Raw genomic sequence first — 18830 nt, 5'->3', positions numbered from 1 at the left:
TGGCGTAAAGAGGATCAATTGTCTTAAAATTTCATGTGTAGAAAATTGAAAAGATTATTTTTCGTGGCTACTTTAGACTTAGAACTTCGCTATTTTATCTTGCAGTCACAATAATCTTTGTGCTGCTTATTTTCATGCCTATTTAATGATACTTGACACCTTCAGGTGAATATCAATCTTCCTTGGTAACCTCCTTGTGCTTCCAGAGTGCGTATTCCTGCTTATCACTTAGACACCACCCAGTAAATATACTCAGTAACAGTACTGACTGCCTTTTCACAATGATCATATGTAAAGAAGAATCTTTGACAACTGAAACAAAATATTTACCTCACGTTAAAGAGCAGCAAATGCATTAGAAATAGTTTAAGGAAGTTAGGGCAGGTTGTGGCATGCCTGTAAAGAAAGAAATCAATGAGTTGCGTTTATATATAGATTAAAATGAAGGCATTATTCTGCAGGAGGTGGAATTAGGAAGGTGGTGTAGGTAAGCTTAACTTGGATAAGAAAGTTCAAATCAGTTAGGAAAGTTGGGGTTTCAGTATCACAAGGCAAAAGGGAAAATATGGAATCTGAAAATCTCTTTTTTTAACATTGACTCTTGCTCCTGACAAAAGGTTAAATACGGAGTTTACGTATTTAGGCAAAGTAGATTCAGGTTGTCAAGTCTAATTATAAGTTGGAAAAAAAAAACAACTAAAAAACCTAAACCAAAATACAAAAAAGATTACAGAAATGCAAAAAGGTATTACGAACATGCTAATAAAGTTATTTCATTGGTAAACCCCTTTTTGTTATGTTTCCTAGTGTCAGTGAATGAAGATTTTGTTATATTCTCCCTAATGTTTAAGTAAACTGAGGACTGGTAAAAAAAGCATAAGTGGGACAAAGAGTCTTTGCTTTACTTAAACATTATGAAGATTATAACAAAATCTTCAATCATTTACTTTAGGAATTTCTTCTTTGGAATACTCTAGAGAAATAAAGACCATGATTTTGATAATCTGACAGGCTATGTTTTAGCCCCCATTATACAGAAGCTTAAATTCTGTCAGGAAAAAAAAAAAGCAACCTTTATTCAGTGGGCTGAAAAATACCATTAACTCCTAGGGAGGTCAGTGGAAGCTGAGCAGGTGACTCTGCCTCCAGGGAGCTGTCTGCTGTTTGTGTTCTTCAGCCCTTGGCCAAGATTCATCGCCTCCTGCCCATAAACATGGACGCCTAAACCGGGAACTCTTTGTACAGGTGTCAGAAAAAGACAGACATATAGGGAAAGAGCAATTCCAGTAACATTCAAAGTTGTTCTGTGGGTGTGCTTATCCCCCCCATTGATTACAGAATCATGGAATGGTTGAGGTTGGAAGGGACCTCCAGAAATCATCTGGTCTAGCCCCTCTGCTCAAGCAGGTCCACCTACAGATGGTTACCCAGCACTAGGTCCAGACAGGTTTTTGAGTATCTCAAAGAATAAAGACTGCACAACCTCCCCGGGCAACCTGTGCTATTGCTCAGTCACCCTCACAGTGAAGTAGTGTTTCCTCATGTTCAGAACCTCCTGTGTTTCAGTTTGTGCCCACATTTCCTCTGGTCCTGCCACTGGACACCACTGAAAAGAGCCTGGTGCTGTCCTCTGCACCCTCCATTCAGGTATTTGTATGCATTGGTAAGATTCCCCCTGAGCCTTCTCTTCTCCAGGCTGAACAGTCCTGGCTCTCTCAGCCTTTCCTCATAGGAGATATGCTCCAGTCCCTTCATCCTCTTTGTGGCCCTGTGCTGGTGTCTCTCCAGTATGTCCACCTCTCTCTTGTACTGGGGAGCCCAGAACTGGACACAGCACTACAGCTGTGGCCCCACCAGTGCTGAGCAAAGGCGAAGGATCACCACCTTCTACCTACTGGTAACACTCCTCCTAATGCAGCCCAAGATAATATTAAGCTGCCTTTGTGGCGTGGGCCCACTGCTGGCTCATGACCAACTCTGTGTCCACCAGGACACCCGGGTCCTTTTCTGCAAAGCTGCTTTCCAGCTGGGTGGCCCCAGGGGCTGTTCTTCCCCAGGTACAGGATTTTCCACTTCCCTTTTTTGAACTTCATGAGGTTCCTCTCTGCCCATTTCTTATTTTTAAGAAATTTATAAGAAACAGAGAAATAAGAAATTATTTTTCTATAAATGAGGAATTATTTAGATAATGAAAGAATGTGTTTGTTCTATTTCCCTTTCCCTATGGTAGAGCACCTATGGCTATGTCATTTCTGATAGGCATTTGTCTTGTTTAGTTTTAACAAGCTCCAGTAATGAAAACTTGGCAAGTCCCCTAGGCACTTCTTTACTATGAGAAGGTTTTTCCTGATGTCTACCCTGAAATTTTCCTTGCTGTGATCATTGCTCTGTGATGGTTTTTGAAAATCATCAGGTTCTCACTCTTCCCTATTAGTCTTCTCTTTATTAAGCCAAACAACCCCACTTTATTGTATCTTTGTGATTTTAGATCTTTGGTTATACTTGGTTTTGGACTCTTCAGAAATATGGACTCTCCATATTTCTTCAAATATGGTGACCAGCTGCAAAACTATATCCATGGCCTCACTTGTGGGCTTGTGGTCTAGGCTTTTGGTGATGGCTCCTACTGAAATTCCACACTCCCACCCCCCCCCAAAAAAAAAAAAAAAACAAAACACAAAAGAAGCTGAACTACCTTCAGATGAAAAGCCATGCAAAGGACCCATTGTGCTCACCAAATTCAGTGAAGCTTCATCCAGCTTTCATTGTAACAATGCAAAAGACAGAGACCTGGTTTTGTTTGGTTTGGAGCAAAAAATCTCAAACTTGCTTCCTATATCCCTAAAATAATATGTATCAGCTAACTGTGATTTCAAGCTGTGTCTATGTAATGTTTTTTCTTTTGCATAAAAGCAAGGGTGAGCATCCAGTTTAAATTTATCATTTTGACTACCTCTGTACTCAGCAGAAAGAGAGAGGACTCCTGGAGGGTGATTCATCTTGGGATGAAGTAAGTATCAAAAATACACTGGAGATATTTTGCTCTGTGAGACCTTTCTCTCTTTTTCCAGTAACCACTGAGGCAGCCAAATCCATTAGCTTAAACTAGACACTTAACCTTTAGATGGCTAATTAGGTGAGTGAAAGTAATTAGGAACAATATTCTGTTTCAGAAATTCTCATTGCTACTGAAAAAAAAAATACTACTGCAAAAGATGACCTCATGGAATATTATCCTGCTGACTGCTTTGTCCAGTGTAACTGAACAAAAATGCTTGTAAAAACAAAATAGGCACAGTTGTGGGCTATCTACTCAATAAACTGTACACACACATCGCAACTAATGACCTGTGGTGAACCTGCTATAAATGCCAAGGGTTGAATCACTGCAGCATGAGCAAATCAAGTGGTAGGAACTGGCTGGTTTTGCAGACATTAAAAAATAATATAAACCATCATGTTGAAAAAGACTTGCTCCGCTCAGGCATCTGCAGCACAGACTCAGAAATGTGCAATTTCTCTCCGTTTACAAAATCACCAGTGTTTTATACAACACATAATCCATGGATTTGATTGTTCAGTAAATTACTGAGGTTGAGAGTCCAGTAGATTTCAGAAATAAGTGCACATCAGTTATGGTCCCTATTCTGGTTGGTTTGTTTGGGCACGTGTAGCCATGCCCTGTGATCTTCTACAAGCAGGGTGTGCGCAATTTATGAGTACTAAGCAAGTGCTTATTGGCTTACACAAAAAATAACTTGGTCTTAATGACCTCGTAGGTTAAGGATTAATACACTCACTGCTCCAGATATGGCACCCAAGGTCTTCGCTGCCCAGCCCGGCATCAGTCATGAGGAGGAGGGCAGGCTGGTCCCACAGCTCCCCACAACAGATGCACAGGGCTGCTGAGCTGCCACCTACCACCAGCTCCACCGACACTCATGACGCTGGTGACTTGACCCAGAAGCTTCTGACTAATCCCTGGTCTAACAAGCCTCCCTCTCTTTTTTACTTTAGGATTATATGCCTTTCCATGCCAGTGTTTCCCCTCTTGAATCCTTGAGCTGCTAACAATCTTGTCTCGCTACTTATAGCTCTACCTCTAACTTTTATTTTTCTTGTTTCTGCACAGACTCACAGCTCGTTTTTGGCAGTCTGAGCAGAGGTTGTGCAGCTGTGGTGTCAGAGCTGGCCCGTGGTTCCTTGGTGTGGAGACTACTAAAGCCCTCGTGATGGAGGAAACTTGCAGCAGGGTACAGACAGAAAGAGACGGGGTTTACTAAACAGGATATACATTATTAAGGTAATGGGAGAGAGTGAATGTGGAAAGGATGTAAGATGCCATTCTTCAGGGCATGCACCAGCTAAACAGCAAAGTTAGGAAGAAACTGTCCTTACATATCAGTTCTTCCATGACTGCTTACCTCTTGGTTTCTGTGGAAATTTCCTTTGCAGCATCTGGTACCAATCACAGTCAGAAACAGATCGCATTAAGTAGATGCCTGGGCTGCTCCTATATTTGCAGCTCCTGCACTCTGTATATGTGCATATATACGTGTAAAAAGACCTACAACCAACCTATGTTCTGCATTGCCCTGATGTTGGTGCGTAGACAGGTGTAGAAAGTGATTGTAAGAGATGTATCAATGGCTACTGTTGTTTTTCACCAAATAGTTCAACATTTCATTTATCAACATTCCAGATGGAAAACAACCCACTTTTACTTCATTTGCAGAAGGATATCTATCTGTTCACATTTTAATACCATATTTTTGTATAACTGATGTCCTTGGTGATGGTTGCTACGAAAGAATATTGGCACTTTAATCCAATGTCCCACTTATGGGGCTACTGCACAGTGGTCCTCTTGCTTTAGATTTATATTTTTTACTTTAGTAGCTTTATATTTCTTTCAGTACCAAGGCTTTTTGCCTAGTGACTGGTTATCAGTCACCTTAGCGTCGGTAGCAGTTGATTTTTTTCTTCCCTACTTATTATAGAACTGTGTCCAGCTCTGGAGCCCTCAGCACAGGCAAGACTTGGACCTGTTGGAGAGGGTCCAGAGGAGGGCCACAAAGATGACCAGAGGGCTGGAGCACCTCTCCTATGAGGACAGGCTGAGAGAGTTGGGGTTGTTCAGCTTGGAGAAGAGAAGGCTCCAGAGAGACCTTATAGCAGACTTCCAGTACCTAAAGGGGGCTTATAAGAAAGATAGGGAGGGACATTTTAGCAGGGCCTGTTGTGATAGGACAAGGGGTAATGGTTTTAAACTAAAAGAGGGAAGATTTAGACTAGATATAAGGAAGAATTTTTTTACAACGCGGGTGTTGAAACATTGGCACAGGTTGCCCAGGGAGGTGGTAGATGCCCCATTCCTGGAAACATTCCAGGTCAGGTTGGACAGGGCTCTGAGCAACCTGATCGAGTTGAAGATGTCTCTGCTCATTGCAGGGGAGGTTGACCTTTAAAGGTCCCTTCCAACCCAAACTGTTCTATGATTCTGTGACTCTGTGTTGACTTTTCCTTTAGAGCTTGTCTCTCTTGCATTTGAAAAATACATGAAATTGATTTCTCTCCTAAAACATCACATAACTCAATCTTTTTTTGAAAGAAAAATGTCAAGAGGACCTGGTTTTGTAACTCAGAAAAAAGATTCAATCATTAAATGTTTTCCTTCATGTGTGAATTTGTAATAGTTAAAACTAATGCTATCTTCAAGGTAGACTAACCATGGGGATGCAAAAATGATGCCTATGAGAAGCCCACTGATTGGATCAAGTTAACCCTGGCTCTCATCCAGGGTACTCCTTTATTTCTCAATAAGAGGGTTTCAGAAGTACTGTTTGATCCTCTTTATTTGTGTGTGACTTTTCACTTTCCTCTTCGCCTCCCTACAAACAGAAGATAACTATTTATTATTTTCAGATCAGTACAACAGTAATGAAGGCAATACCTGCATGCAACTCAGGATAGACTCTTGCTGTGAACCCTGGAAAATTCTAGGCTAGAACAAGCCTCACACGACATTGCTGAGTGTTATTAGGAAGCTGTGGTTTAGATCTATCTATCATACAGGTGATGCTAAGGACTAGAAAACCTGTGGAGTTTTCTACTTCCTTGAGCACTGCCTTCAGATCAGCAGCCTCTGCACTACTCTGAGGTAGCTGGGGCAGCTGGATATCTTGGCTGAAAGTGCTAAATAGATGTGGATAGGCATATTGAGGAAATTAGGAGGATAAAGTGTTTGGAAGCTAGGACAAGTAGGTATGATCCGGTAACTAGAACTGAAGACTGTTTGAAGGTGGTGTTTTGGGGCAAGGATTACAAGTAGGCATGGAGGTTCAGGTTGCTAAGGCTCCTAATGTGAGCTGAAAGTCCAAGGGGGAGTGGGGTTCAGTTGCAGAAGGAGTCTGAGACTTCGAGCTTGCATTGCTGCTCCATCTTTTCTTCTTACATCTTCATGGTAAGGATCCAGCATGGGAGGCAAGGAGACAGAAAGTGTTTTGTCTATTCATAGTAGCTCCGCATACCTTGAAAACTGGTAAGTGTACATAGGAGCTTAACATTTGAAGGAAATACTCAAGATACTGCTATCTGCCTCCCTGTGCTGTGTCTCTCACTCAGTTGCACTGGAACAACAGTTTGTGTGCTCACAATGTAAACTAGATTATGAACAGAACTAGCATTCAAAAAACACTAAGTAAAAAAACCAAAACTTAAAGTCAAGTCAGTTCCCTGTTCTGCTTCACAGCATGGCACATCATCACACAGGGATAAGAGGAAACGCCTATACTAGCATCGCTGCTGAATTTATCATAATGTGAAACTGTGGTGTGAGAAACCATGTGAGATACGGAATGTTCTATAGAACTGAATTCTGGTAGTCGTAATTCTTAAGGACCTTACAATAAAATACCTTCTTCTGTAAGGCATTCAAGAGAACTGAGAAAGCAATATTGTGACAAAATGTCTTGGTTTTTCCTCAGAAACAATGTGCTATAGGTTTGCAAGATGGGCACCATATCACCTACCAGCAATGTCCCCATTCCATGCGACATTTTGTGGTGAAGACAAGGACTCACTATTTGAGTACCAAATACTGTCCACACAGCTGATCTCTGCTGACTGCCTTTGCAGACTGTTGCTGATGGAATTGCAGAAGGATCCTCTGTTTGAATTGGTAATGGTGGTGAATGATTCCTCCTAATAAAAGTAGATTCAAAATAATATAGATAGAAACCAAATAATATATAGATAAACATCTCAAAGATGGCAAACATTCAACGTCTGAAAATTGGCAACTAAGTAGATGAAAGAGACTTAGGTAAATGAGTGTGTTCACCAGAGGCAAGACGGCACAAATCACCTCTCACTTTTGATAGCTCCTACTTAGCTAATCAGTGTCCAGGCTATGCTCAGCACATGTACTATTTTCTTCTGGCAGCGAGGAAGAAAAGAAGGACCTAAGACACAAGAATAGGGAAGAGAGTGAGGTGAGGTGGATCAGAGGATTGTAGGCATGCTAGGGGCAAGAAAAGACGGTGAGCCATAAAAAGCCGAATTGCATGTGTTCTCCTAATCATAGAATAAGTGCTGTACTTCTAATGCCATAGAGAGTTCAGGAATTATGCCAGGTCCCAGATGATTCAGCAAGATCTTCCTTATTCAATGACCTGTTTCCACAGCCTCTGTGGGTCACTCTCCATTCCCAGCTGGAATAAAGGTGCTCAGAAATCCAGCTCTCTACACCATAGCAGGCGCTGCTAGCTTTAGAGCCACACAGAGCTGGAACGAATAGTTTTGAAATATCTGTGTGGACTAATGGGGACAGAGAAGAATGGATAACATGGCTTCTTATCTTTTCCCTTCTGTTTTTAGTTTATTTAAATTCTCAAGTGGATCTAAAACTCCAGAAATAGTGTTATTAATGCCTGTAACAAACACAAGATACGCTATTTTGTCAGGTTTGCTGTCCTGAACTTTTGGTCTACTTACCTACAATTATAATTGCAATCAATAAACCAAAAACTGAGATGAGAAACTGGGCAACCATGTCACACTTCAATGAATCTCTCATGAATCTTATATGTAAAAAACCAAAATCCCTTAATTATGTGTGTAAACTTTCAGGAATTATTAAAATGCAAAGAAATAGAAAAATGTAAATGATTCACAATTAATTTATGCTCTGTTTTTCTTTCAGTCTTGACAACAAAATTAGGTAACATATATCCACTATAACACTTTGAGGTTCTTGCTGCAATCTGTGAGGAATGTTTCACTTAGAAATAACTGTTTTTATTAGTATGGCAAAAGAGATAAAAATGATGGATTTGCAAAAGCTTAGTTTTATAAAATTTGCTTCAAATTCAGTATTTAACTTGACGATATTCTCTAAAGACATTTAAATGCCCTTTTCCTTAAAATAATGTATTGTTCAAAGGTTAGAACTTCAATTTTTGGCATGTTGATGAAGCAAGCCTCATAATTCAACTCGCTAGTTAAAATAATACCGGCCAGGAATCGATGCTGTGCTTCTTCAGCTTCTACCGCTGTAAAGGCGTGCAATAAGAAATAGCAATGCCTTGCCTCCCTGGGTCAGGATGTAGGTGTTTTTACAATATTAGTCACAGAACTTATTGCATATCCAACTATGGTGCATTTTGAGTTGCTGATGCCACGACATCGTTCAGACATGCTGGTTTGAGTGTGTATAATGAATTGCTTCTCCGAGAGCGTGGCTCCTACACTCCACTGCAATACGAACAACAAGAAGGATAATTTGCTGCCTTTATACAAATGTTCTTAGCTAAAAATGGATCCAGCATACATAAAGTTTATTCCTTTTTTTTTTTTTTAAAAAAAAAAAAAGCCAGTTTCAGATAGTTGAAGAAATCTGAGTAACTCAGCTCTAGTCAGGCTTGTGTAGCAAGCACAGCTGGACTCCAGACACTGACTCATTCTCCAATTACCACTACCCAGCTTTTCTCCCAACAGGCTCTCTTCTGCCAATAAATCTTCCAGCTTCCCATAATGTGCTGTCAGGTTGAGATCATGTCAATGTAGACATAAAAACCAAATCTATGTCCACGCCCGCAGGAAGGAAAATAAGGCAAGAAATTTGGAACTAACTAGCATCAGTAAAAGCAACAAAACAACCAGGAAACATACAGGCAACTTTAGAACTTCTTTGTACAGATCACAGTGGAAATATCCTGCATCTATGTTTACCAGGCTGCCCTCTGTATGTCTTGTTATTTCTCTTGCAAGCAGTTTCTTGCAGGAAAGCAATTTCTACTTAAGAAAGGCTACCCTTAGTTAAAAGCAATGAGATAACAAAATTTGACTTTGTAAGATGTTACAGCCAAACTATAGGGAAAACCCCCCATGTTTTAGTAATATAAGAAACTAAACAGTGGTCTCTACCAGCCCCAGTCTTGCTGCCATATGTGAACAAACAATTATTGATCTGAAGGACTGTTTGCAAAATCTTGCTGCCAACTTCAGATGTGTAATATGTTCCACATTCTTGTGACCACAGCGTGTGGCCTTTGCTAGGTGTTGATACAACCAGCTTTTACTTCAAGTTTACTCCAGAAAATTTGGATTTGAGTTTAACGGAAAGATCCTAAGATTCACTCTTTCTTAAACCAGGTATCTTAGACCAATTTGGTTGTATGGATGCATACAGCAGATTAAATTCTGTGGCCTGTTGTACATAGGCAGTTTAAATGTATTTCCTTCTGGCTTTAAAATCTATTGAAAAACAAAGCCGAAAAAGTAAATCATAGAGCATATTCTATTTTTTCTAATTGTGTGACCAGTCTCTTTCTGTAGGCCACCAGCAAGCACCTTACAGTCAACCCATCATCAGTAGACCACAATCTAAAATAGACAATTGTCACTGATAGAAAATGATCTGTTAAGCATAAAAACAATCTAGAAATTATACTGTTAAATTTCCAGAGTGATATTATTTTTAAGGGGCTTTTAGAAGTATCCAAAGATTCTAGCCAACTGGCTTCTTAGTCCTATGCAGCATGGGAAGGATAATATCCCAAAGTAAAAATGTGGCTGATAAACCAGCTAGTAGAGAGTCCCAACAGCAAAACCAAATTGATATAAAAATTTGGTTGGTTTTGCAAAGTCTCAGCCAGGTACTTTTTTCAGTCTTTTTGAAGTTCAAAAATGTCAGGGACAATGAGTTTCTGACATTTTCTTTGGCTGCTACTGAAAACTTATCTATATTCAGGCTATTACACTTGAACTTTGAAGAATCTGTCATAGCAACCTTAAAAAAAAAAAGTTAATGAGTCCAACTTTAGCTTACTGAGGGAGACAGGAACCTGAGTACAGGTATTTTTATACCAGGCTCTGAGGAAAAAGCTCAATAAAAATCATAGAAGTTACAGACTATGAAGGAGGATAAATGAAATGGGAAGTTATGCAGGTCTTTTGCCTCTGAAGCCAATAATCTGTAAGAGCAAATGTATTTCTAATTATCTAAAATGTCGTTACCTCCCCCTTCTTCTTTTTATATATCACATCACTGAATTTTTAGAAAAGCCCTTTGTCCGATGTGTTGCTTTAAATTTCAGTACCGCCAGGAGACTGCACCAGGAGAGTGCAGCTGTGCCGCTGTTTGGAGGGGCAAAAGTCTGGGAAGAGGGAGCTCCATTCCTCTTCCCCGGATGGTCTGAAGTCCTTGGAAGGCAAGGCTGAGATGGAGCCAGAATGAAGAACAGGGTCTAGATCGCTTCAGCCGCGACTGCTGAACGGGGAGTGCCGGGAGATGCCAAATAAGCAGGTTAGGAAATCTGACACTGGTGAAAAGAAGTGTGGGAAGAAATAGGGCTGGCTGTGGGGCTGCGAGCAAGGGAAAGAAGTGAACTATGGTGGCATTATCCAGGACACCAGGCTCGTTGGGGATGCGGTTACTACTATTACTCAAGCTACTGAATTACTGCTACCTACAAGCGAGGGATGTCCACGTATTTGGAGGTGGGGGAATCTGTGCAGGCAGTAACACAAGTGCTGCCTATGCAGGAGACTGAGTAGGGGAAGGAAATACTGGAGGGTGGGGGGGGCAAATGAGCATCATGAGTTCCTGGGGCCCAGAAACTGTCAGAGTGGACTGAAATGTTGTGAGTGAACTGGGATGGCAGATGAGGAGACTGAGGAGGTAGGGATGGCAGCTTAGCATTCTTCTGAGGACACCTGGGACTGCTCACCAATTGCCACCAAAGGGCTACTGGCAGCTCTCTTGCTGCCGTAAAACTATTTTCTTGTGGGAAATTCTCTGTTCACCTCTGTGCAAGAGGTCCCTGAGATGATACAGTGGACTTTTAAACCCTAAGAGTGAGTTACTGTCACAGAAGAGCATATTTCCAATTACCCAGTTTTATCATTGTCCTCATTCCATTTAATCTTCAACTAACTGGACTTTTTAATCAAAACCAAATGTAGTTTTTCTTTTATTACTCTTCTGGTATATTTAGTTTTTTCTGTTAACAAATATATTATTGCTATGCAGTATCTATTTCTATACCATATAGGGGTTTGACCTGTGTAGGTTTTTGTACTAGCCTTATCTCTCTATTGTGTGGACAACTTCTAGGGATACACGCAATATTATGAATTTGTCCCACATGGTGGGTTCTTTCTCTAGTACTCTTACCAGAGGGAGAGTTGTATGTGAAATTTAGTGCTTTGTTGCTACATGTTATTGCTTTATTTTTAAAAGCATTTCTATTTATTTAACAATTTGTATTTATGATATAGAAAGGAAGACAAAGAAATTCTTGCACTTGAAGTGAAAGCATGGAAAACTGCCTCCCCAAGCCCCTGTCATCTTTTAACTTGTTAGAAAGATGCTTTATTCCTGAAGAAAATAATTATTGACCTTAATCTTAGTTGATCCTTTGGCCAGGGAAATTTGTCCTCAAGACTAAGAGATAGATTTTGTGTTCAATAGAAAGCCAGTACAGGGAACAAAGAAAAGACAGAAACTTTTCTTAATCAATAAAATACCGAACAAATTTGCTGGAATACAACAAACAGTTCAAACTAAAGCACACAAACTAAACCACTCTGAGAGCTCTTTGTGCTATGTGACCCCTCAGCTGTGGACTTTGTAGGAAAAAAAATGTCCTGTGTTGACTTGAGACCTCCAGTCTTTAGAATTGTTGACAAGATCTCCGAAATAGTAGGTCATTGTAAACTAGAGCAGCTCTAACACGTTTGAATTTTCTGTTATTCTAAAACAAGACTTGGCTGGCTCTCTGAAATGGACAATTCAGTATTTTTGCTGTGCAACTGACCATTTTGCTGCAGCTAAACTATGCTCATCTTGTTTTATTCCCCTGCCCTCTAGAATCTGCCCATAGGTGCCCATTACTTGGTAGTTTTCCTTGCAAGGTGAAGGCAGACGGGCGTGCGCACTCTGTACTATGCAATGGAGAAATGGAGGAATCAGACGAGTATTCAGGCTGCCACAGGACAGCAAGAAGAGCAAGGAGAAATGCCAACAGTGATTGTTAGCTGTGATGACTGCCATTGTAACCATTATACCTGCTTGACCGATCTTTGCCTTCTTCTACTTTCAAAGTCTACTTTTGCCTAAAGTCTGGTCTAGAAGACCTTGGAAGAACTAGCATGGAGTACCAAGTTATCACAGAGATCATCGTATTCATCATAAATATGGCAAGGCACTCAACACCTCCACATGTATTCAACGCTCGATATATAACTACATTTCTGCCATCATTTGTATCCATATTTAACTGTATACAGTTCATTGAGAAGGCAAAACTGCAGGCACTAAAGTGTGTAATACCACGCAGATACCCACATAAGTAATGGGTCCATAAAAACTAAATATGTATACAGAGAACACAGTTACTTTTGAAAGCATGTGGGACGCTATATGCTAGAAAAAAAATGCTGTTACTTTTTTTGTAATGCATCAATACCACCTAAAATATGACAGTAAGGTATACCAGCCGGATTCATTTAAATTCATTGTGACCCACCCTTGCCATTTAACTGTTACCAGATTTGTTATAAAAATGATAAGTCTTCAACATATCTAATAACCTTGTGGTTTTGAAAGCAGTATGTTGTTAATAGCTGTGCAACTGGAAAACTTGGTTTCCTAACTAGAAGTATAAACATAGTAATCTCCTATATTTAGTGTAGCTATATTGTAGGCAATTTTAATGGTAATTTAAAAGTCATTAGGATAAGTTTCAGCTTCTGAAATTGGTTATGCAAAGGTACCATGCAGTTTTCAAAACAATAACGTGTATGCCAGATTTCTACATATTCACGTAGGTGATCTGAAGGAGGATTGCCAAGGTACTGGTGCCAATAGTTATTCTAGCTCTGTGGTCTGAAAATAAATCAACAGTTATATCAGCAATCCCTGGATTTTAAGGAGTGTTACAGTAGGAACTGATGTCCACAGTGCTGGAGGATGGGATTGGGGTGTTATATTCTGAGGCTACACTTTGCTTCCAGTGAAACCAATGCAGTTTTAGACAAGACTTAATGGGGAGAGGAGCCTTTATTTGAACATTTCACTGTTACTTTTTAATAAACTATTCGGTGTCGCTTCTTTAGCTCAACTTCCCCAAGCGTCAGCCAAAGGAAACGCCAGAACAAGACAAAAGTAATATAAAGACAAAATACTAAGAACTAAGACAAAGTAATATATTTAGTTTTCAGTAGGAAGGTGGGTCAAGAATTAGCTAGTATGTTAATCATCTTCATCTCTTATGTCTTGCTCAGGCAACTTCCAATTAATTTGGAATTTTGCTCGCATAATGAACGAAGGGGTTATGTCTAACTCCTTATGCTGGTATCAATTCATAACAGGGACTGGGACCTAGTATTACGTACAAGGGAGACTCTTTTCCCCTAACTTGCAAAAATACCTAAGTTTCCACTCCTGTGCATCACATTTGAAACAGACCGCAAAACCCAAATGCAGAAAATAAAAAACCCAACCCAAAACAAACTTGAGGTAAACAAATGGAAAATAAAGTGGCTACCCAGGCACCTCAATTTAGGCAGGCTGGATGTCCTTTTGGACACCAGCAGGATACCCACCTCTTTCCAAGTATTCCATGGCAAACTATTCCTTTTAAAAGAAGAGCTTAAAATGCAGGTGCAGGTTGAGTGGGTAGATTAGGCAGACCGGATCCCACCCTGGTGTTTATTTTGGGGGTTTTCCCTTGTAATGGTGAAAGTGCTCCGGGTAAGTCTAACACAGAGATTTATTAGCAATTGGAAGGCGGCTCACCACTTACATTTAGGTTGGAATTTTTCAGACTGTTTTACACAGTGACTGGGTATTTGAAAACTCAGTGTGTGTCAGTACTGAACAGGACATTTTTTCACGATCAAGTCATAGGCTTATTACGAGCAATCTGCCTGGCCAAGTCTGTATTATTCAATAGCCCTAAATAAACACCAAAAAGGCTGAAGAAAATCCTTGAACTCCAGTGGGTTTCTTTTAATAGAGATGGAATAATATTTTGGAACTTTCAGACAATAAGGGATTCTTCCCATAAAAAATATTTTAAACTTTTGCATTATTCTGAATCCTGACAATTTTTTATATGATTAAAAGAAAAAGATAAAAAAGATCCTACATACATAGCTATGTCTAGTTCTTATGTTGGATAGTAATATTTTTGGGGTTAAAGAAATTTTTCAATTGCCTACAGATTACTTGATAAGAAAGGATCCTATTCTTTACTGCTATACAGGTAGAAATTTGATTAATCTCGAGAGAGTATTAGAAATACAGAAAATCTTAAATATTATATGTAACAAAAGCATTTTTTTTCTTGTAAATTAGTTTAGTGGTAATCATTTCCAAGAAAACAAAACATCAGCATCTATACAAATAGACTGAAAAACTTCTTTGCCTGTGTCAGAAGCTCACAATTTAAATATGGTAAAGGTAGACTAGGAAAAAGAGGGAGATCCTTGTGCAGCAGATACATTTAAGTCTACAAATTAATTCTACTTCCTTAGTCCTGATGCTCGATAGTTCAAATCTTCCCCTGTCGGTTTGTTTGGAGACAATGGAGCAGTGGCTGAGCTCAAGCTATATTTACGCGGATCGGCCAGGATGTTTGTGTTAACGGGCTGCTTGCTGCTGCTCCATTCACAAAAGAGGCTGAGTTCTGCTTTTCTTTCCCATGGTAGAAATTTGAATCTCTCTCTCTCTTTCCTTTACCCTGGCTCTAATTTATCAAATTTGCGAGTACTTCTTATCTTTGGTGCTTCAACCCCTCTCTCTAACATTGATTGAATGCTCCAAAGTTATCAGAGGAAGATTAACAAGAGAGAAAAAAAAAAAAACCAACAAAAACCAGAACAGGTCACCCTCCCCCTCCTCCCCCTCCCCGGCCCAAGCCACAGCATGGCAGGCAAAATTATTTAAAGCACATGAAACATCGTGTAATGGCGTAGAAGAGTGGCATCCTTTTGGAGAAGGTTAGCATCGGCACAGGACAGATTTTTCCTTGATATGTAGCCTGAAAAATGATGCTAAGGGATTGAAAATATGATATATAGCAGAACAAGGATGCAGTGAGCATATTCGCTGCAGCAGCCTAAACATACTGAAGAAGATACATGCAGTGAGAGGCAGAGGCGGATGATAGGCCTACCTGTCAGGATAAATTTAAGAAGATTGTGAAGATGTATCTAGATTTCCTCTGCCTGTGTATTAGAGTCTTGGACAGGGGACTTGGGGAATAAATCCAGGATCTGAAAGCCCTGTATGAGTGGAGCCAGAGAGACTTAAAGTGTCACAAGGGATGTGGCCATCGTCACTCCCCACCTAAATAAATTAACACTGAGAGACTGAGTGCGTATTCTGACTTAAAATAGCCCCCTGAACCTCTCTTCACTGCATGATTCATGCTTTACTCACTTTGGAGCCTGCAGGAACTTAAAGGCCAGCTCAGAACATTTACCCTGCTATTTATAGTAAGTACAGAGGTATCTGTGCATCATGGTCAGAAAAAAAATCTCAGTATAACCTGGATGGCAAATATTTACAGTAATAAAAAGCAAGGAGCAGAGAACAGCAAAACAGACATAGAAAGAAAAGCTGGGCAAAGAAAAGTTGGGCAAAGACACAAACAAACTACAAGAAAAATGTAAATATGTCAAGACTTCTGAAAAAGCCCGATCAGTAAAGGAACTGAGTTAAATGATGGAAGAATCTATAAATAAATATTCTGGATAAACAGAAGTTAAAAAGAAATCAAGATGACTATTTTAAGAGGTGAAAACATCAAGAAAGCAAGTTATGAAGACAATATACATAAAGACTGAGTTACACGAGAATTCAATCAGGCTGATGATTCATGAAGTAAATAAGATTGTGGGTGAATTAACAGTAAGAGCTGAAAGAGAGCTGGAAGGAGAGAAGGGACATTTTGTGGTAATCCCTGCCATCCATAGAGATCCGAACATCCCAGACATGATGGATGAACAGGTCAGGTTGAAAGAGAGACTAGATATTGGCATCACCACGTTTGCCCTCCTATTAGCAGTGGTAATCATGCAAGTGGAGAAAAACTGGGCTCCCATGGATTAGCATCGGGCACGCTGTTAGATAGTGTAACAAAAGTGGGAGTAGAAACTGTGCAATGATATATATTTAATGCAAAGAAGAGATTTGTTTTTTGTTAATTAGGTAGCAGAACAGGTTGGGGTATGATGGATTGGACTGTGTTTGGATGGGATGACGGGGACAGTTTGACAGCTGACCATATGGATGTTGTTGTAAAACATTTGTGTGGTGGGTTGTTGCAACATCAATGATTCTGTGTAAAATAAACTTTAAAAAATCAGTCCCTACTGGTAATGTTACTGTGGCATTGGTGAAAATATACATGGAAAAAAGTAATCAAAATACTGTTAAAACTGTCGATATGTTTCAATAAATATGTCAGTAATAAACTTTGGATTATGAGATTGTTTGAATTGTGGTTTCGGGAGTTTTCCACTATGATGATATCTTTTTGCTTCTTTGTCTGTTTTCTTTTTCCAGGAAAAGGATTTTTGTGTGACAGGGCTGACAAACCCCTTGTAAGGTTTTGCATTGTAAGATTTATTTGAGCCTAGTAATATAGATGTTACTTTTGCTTCCTAATTTCTGCTGAAGTAATTATATGACTTTTTGCAATAATGTTAGTGTTAATGGTTAACTGAAATTAAAAAAAAAGAAACAGGTTAGGTCTTCACCTCATTTCAGATAATTTGGGGATCATTACTTGGTATTAGAGGAAAAGAAACTAGTAGTGAAACAAAAAAATAAAAAAAGGCAGATGTAGACATAACTGCTGACCTGTAAAAAATCAGCAGGGCAGGGTTCAACAGAAGAAATGCTGATAGACAGCAAACTGCATACCATGGCTTCTAAAAGCGCGGTACCGCTTATGTGCCAAACCCTAAACATTAACTGAAATGAAATTAAAATGAAAAGCATTGCTAGTTTCTGTGGAGTGCTTCTCAGCATTGTCGCGCTTCTCCCCCTCCGGTCCAGCGTGGGTACAGCACTCAGCAAATGTGCGGGCTCTTACCTTACTCCTTGACCTGCCCTGGACAGTGCACTGCCAGTCTCAGTAGGATCTCTTGGATATTAACACACTGGTCAGACAAAGGCAAAAGCTCTGCCTTCTTGCAACTACTAGGTGGATTTTGGCAGATTGACTCCTACTCTGGAGCAACTCGTGTAGCAGCCAGGTGGAGACAGGAAGAAACTGTGCAGGGCTATTCAAAGAAAGTTGCTTTGGATTAAAGTTGTTTTAATATATATATATATAAAAGATATGAAGTTGCTCTGGGTTAAATATAAAAAAATAATATAAATATATAAAAAGCTATAGACAGCATATTTTTTCCTGGAAAACTATAGAGCAGCCCTGGAGAGTGAAACTTGATTTTCTATCCTGTTAAACTGTTCAAACGGTCCCTTAGCAGACATTTGGCCCAGACCAAAGAGCACACTTCACAATTTGAGAATTAGCACGAGCATTGGAGTATTCTACATAGGCAATTTGGATGTGGCCACCTTGTTTTGAAGGGTAATTGGAGTGAGTTATCCCACGTCAGTTCAACTCAGCACCATGTTTAATCTACGAGCACAGAGGCAGGTTGCAGTTTTAGGCTGGCTTCCAGCGGTAGTGTTTGTTAAAGCTGTGATCAGATTACTTGGCAATGTATTAGGTGTTGCCCATGAACATCAGACTACTGTGTGTCTTGGTCCATGATCACTTCACTGTTCTTAAGAACTTGCCAGACTAAGCTACTGATTTTCCTTACTTGGTAGGCATTACCTGTATTTCAGTTCTGATTTCCGATCCCTTTACACTCTGAATTTGTTGCAAGATCATTAACCAGCTTTTCTGGTTGGGGAAAATTAGCAAATCAGTGGCGTTCTGAGGCAGGGACACAAAACAGAACATAACATCGGCTGCAGCAAAATGGTCAACCCAGTGGCAAAAATGGCAAATCCTGCAGTTGCCTTGGAAAAATAACAAAATTATGCAACAGTGGAATGGTGCAAAGTTTATGGGATCATGGAATAAAAAGGAAGTTCCTCAGTATTTGAATACTGTGCTGAACATCTCATGTTCACACCAGCTTAACAGCATCGCAAAACTTAGTGAAATCGTGATACTATGATCCTTGGTTTTGGGTGCTGGAGTTGTGTATGATTCAGGTGATATTGCTGTTGCTGATGTGAACAGGGGACAACAGCAGGTGCCTAATGGAAAACAGCAGTTGTGCCACTCTTGAGG

Source organism: Vanellus vanellus (genome assembly GCF_965231255.1).
Source record: "Vanellus vanellus genome assembly, chromosome: 3".
Classification (NCBI taxonomy): Eukaryota; Metazoa; Chordata; class Aves; order Charadriiformes; family Charadriidae; genus Vanellus; species Vanellus vanellus.
Note: the sequence above shows the minus strand (reverse complement) of the source record.